Below are 3,857 nucleotides of genomic sequence, written 5' to 3'. Positions count from 1 at the left end.
AAATCCTACCCGGAATCAAGGTCAGAAATCTGAGTGAGGAATGAAGGGGTCAACAAATCGAGAACTCGAGGGTCAGGTAATCTTCGTCGCACAGGCCAGCCCTAGTATTCCCAAAACTGCCTGCACAGGATGTGGCTCACTCTGAATTCCAACTGTGAGGTCTCAGAAAGGTGTAGTCTTTGATCTTAGGGGAGTGGCCTCAGGTCAACAGAGGGTATGGTCCCAGGAATGGTGCAGAGTCAAGGTGAAGACATGATTGAGGTACAGGGGACCACTCAACCCAAAATGGGGAGGGCTGCACTGAGCCCTGTTAATACCATTGGCTCTTGGATCCCAGGACAAAACTGGCAAGTTCAAATGACCCTTGACTGCTGCCTGTAGAGACTCAGGGAGATGAGGTCCTTAGTTTAAGTTCTAATTCAGCAGAGAGAGGAATCCCAGAACCTGGTGGAAGTCAAACTAAAAATACTTTAAGAGAAAAGAGGAAATTAACACCCTTTCCCCTCCAAGAAGAGAAGAGGCTGCCCAAAGCCCTTCCTCTGCTATTGGTCCTGGTAAGCCAAGGTCAGAGGTGTCAGGCTGAGGTATCCCCTCATTTGTTCCTGGGATCTGGTGTTCTCAGGGATGGGAAGTCCTTGGACTACTGGGGAGGCCTATTCAGCAGAGGCAGAAGAGGAGTCAAGGTGAGGACACTGAGTTATGATGAGGTGACTTCTCCCAGAAATAAGGGGGAAACATGACCCCACCCTGCTTTTAGACCTGGAGACCTGAGCGTGCTGACTTAGTGGGTTGCATCCACTTCCTCCCAGAGCATCTCAGTGAGGTGAAGGACCTGGTCAAATGGGGCAGCCAAGGTGAGGACCCTGGTGAAGGACTGAGGCCTCCAAGGAATCCAAGACAGGATGGATCCCACTGTGCTATCATCATTGAGACACCCTGCTAGGCGTGGTGGCTGACCTGCTCCCTTAATTTCTCCTTTTGGGTCCCAGAGGGAGTTGGGGTGTCAAGTTCAGAGAAGCAGAGCGGTGGGAACCCAAGCCCAGCCACCAGTTGATACAGTGGCCCTGAAAGTGAACGGAGAAGAGCCCCCCACTATCCCTATACAGACAGTTCCTAGTGCCAGTCCCTGCAGTCACCCCAGTAAGCACCAAGCAGGGCTGGCAGGCTGTAACCTAAGCCTTCCTCTGATTTTCTCTACAGGGGCCTGAACAGGGCAATAGGAGCCTTGGAGGGTCCTAAAGCAGTGCCCTCCAAGAATCCTGCAGAGGTGGTGGTTGTCAAAGCCAAGGAGGCATCACTCTGCTGCAGGGGCACACACCCTCTCAGTCTTCATCCTCCAGTGGGCCCCACAACACCTGCCCTCCTTCCGCACTCCTGCCTGCTGTCCTTGACCAGAATCATCATGCCTCACAGTCAGAAGAGTAAGCTTCATGCCTGTGAGAAACGTCGTCAGGCCCGAGGTGAAGCCCACGGTCCTGAGGGTGCTCAGGCCATGTCTCTTCCTCTCCTCCTTTTGAGGGTTCTCCCCAGAGCTCTCCTGCTGCTTGCATTCCCCAGTGTTCTCAGAGAGCCCCATCAACCACCACTGCTGCTGCAGGTGCTTCAGGCACAAGAGTTGGTAGAGGGGCCAAGAGCCAAGATGAGGGAGCTCCAAGTTCCTCTGAGGCCCCAGCCCCACTGAGAGGTCACCGAAAGACCCTCTAACCAGGAGGATGATCATGTTATTGCAGTTCCTGCTGAACAAGTATAAAATGAAAGTGCCTGTTACGAAGGGAGAATGATGAAGATCATCAACAGAAGGTACAAGGAGCACTTCCCTGAGATCCTGAGGAGAGCCTCTGAGCACTTGGAGGTGGTCTTTGGCCTTGACCTAAAGGAAGTCGACTCCAAAGGTCAATGCTAGGTCCTTGTCAGCAGATTGGAGATCACCAAGGAAGAGAATATGATTGGTGGCAAGGGGTTTCTCAAGAACGGACTCCTGATGCCTCTCCTGGGCATGATCTACACGAATGGCAACTGGCCCACTGAGGAGATGTGGGAATTCCTGAACGTGCTGGGGATCTACTACGGGAAGAGGCACTTCAACTTGGGGAGCCCAGGAAGCTCATCACCAAAGATTTGGTGAAGCTGAAGTACCTGGAGTACCGGCAGATGACCAACAGTGATCCTCCATGCTTTGAATTCCTCTGGAATCCCAGAGCCCAAGCTGAAGCCACCAAGACAAAAGTCCTGGAGTTTTTGGTCAGGTCAAACATACCAACTCTGGTGCCTTCCAAGCCCCCTATGATGAAACTTGGAGAATTGAGGAAGAGAGTGGTGCAGGCAGAGAATGGGCTGCGGCTGGGGCTAATGCCAGGGCCAGGTCCTTTTTCAGGGCGAAATCCAGCAGGTCCTCCCACCCTTAGTGAAGTCTGAGGCAGATTCTTCACTTTGTTGTTGAAAATGGCTGTTAAACTTCTAAGTAGTGGAGGCGAGGTGGGGCTGGAGGGAGCACGAGTGTCTTCTTGTGTTCTGTTATACGTGAGTAGCTTGTAGATTTAGCTCGTTTTTTGTATTTTTCAAATGTTGTTCCTTTTAAATGAAGGTTTATTTAGATTCAGAGTTTAAATTCACCCTCATACTTTCGTTGGTGTTTTTCAGATTTAGGAATAAGAGTTTTGTGTTGTGTAAAACAAATGGAAAATCCTTGAAACTTTTTCTGTGATCTAGAACTAGTTAATGTGGTATGGGAACAGGGATACCCTTAGATATATTAAAGAAGTCCACAACAATTAGTTGAGATAACAGGATAAAGGTGGAAAAATATAAAAGGTGGTCAATTCACGGTTTCCCTTATTCCTTTCGGTAAAATTAAAACATACGTGTGCCTGGTTTTGTTTAGCTTACTCAAGAATGTGGGAGAAAATAAATCATGATGATTCAACCTCTTGTTCACTGGCTCTTATTTTCCCCAAACAGTATTTGAGCATCTGCTCTTTGGAAGGCTTCATGCTACTATGGGGGACATTTAGGTAAAGGTCGCAGCCTCTGTGCATAGATTTTAGAGTCTAAGAGCAGCTATGAAATAAGGAGGAGGTAGAGATACTCTCCAAGACCTAAGGACTAGTAGAAAAGGAGTGAGCACTTCAAGGTTCCCTTTTGTGCAAATGCCCTGAGGCAGGGCAGTTTGGGACCTTGGGAAACTTTGATCTCTCAGTGTATCTGTGTGTGTGAGGGGGGATTTTAAGTTAAGCTGCATGGTGTGGGGAAGTGTAGGGAGTGAGAAGAGGTAGGGGTGATGTGGGGGAGTGCAGATGAGGCTGTGGGAGGTGGGTGAACAGTGCAAGACACTCCCCTGATGTATGTGTCTCAGCAGTGAGAGGCTGAGCCTGGAATGGAGACCAGCTTTTCACGGTTACTCTGGGATTATGGGTAAACCAGAGAGAAGTCCCAACCCACCCGAGCAGGACTGGAAGGTGTCCTGTGTTCTTGTCCCAGTGAGTTGAACACATGCACTGACTGGGTATGTTATACACATCATTACTAAGAATTTTCTGAGTAATAGGGAGATACTCCCTTGGTGTCAGGAATCCACTGTTAAGTAGCCTTTTGCGTTGGGCAGGGGAAGCCAGAGCCCCCTCCACTGAAAGGACATTAGAATTACTTTATCTCTACAGTAATTTGACAAACTCCAAGTGAAGACTAGACTTTTCGCAGTGGTGATGTGAATGAAAATTGGGGTGACATAGATGAAAGTGCAACTGGAAGGATGAATTGTTGGTCCTTGACAGTACTTCTAGGAAGTTTGTGTTGCGTTATACTAGGGAAGTCTACCATACACTCAGACTTAAAAACATACTCCCCAATATGGATTGATT

At 48.9% G+C, this 3,857-nt stretch overlaps 1 pseudogene; it reads left to right on the top strand.

Moving 5' to 3' along the window:
- Positions 1 to 1,402: 1,402 nt before the first annotated feature.
- LOC101354993 (melanoma-associated antigen B2-like) lies at positions 1,403 to 2,415 on the top strand (annotated as a pseudogene).
- The last annotated feature ends 1,442 nt before the right edge of the window (positions 2,416 to 3,857 follow it).

Source organism: Trichechus manatus, unplaced genomic scaffold (assembly GCF_000243295.1).
Source record: "Trichechus manatus latirostris isolate Lorelei unplaced genomic scaffold, TriManLat1.0 scaffold00311, whole genome shotgun sequence".
NCBI classification, from domain to species: Eukaryota; Metazoa; Chordata; class Mammalia; order Sirenia; family Trichechidae; genus Trichechus; species Trichechus manatus.
Note: the sequence above shows the minus strand (reverse complement) of the source record. Positions and strands in the feature narration are given on the sequence as shown.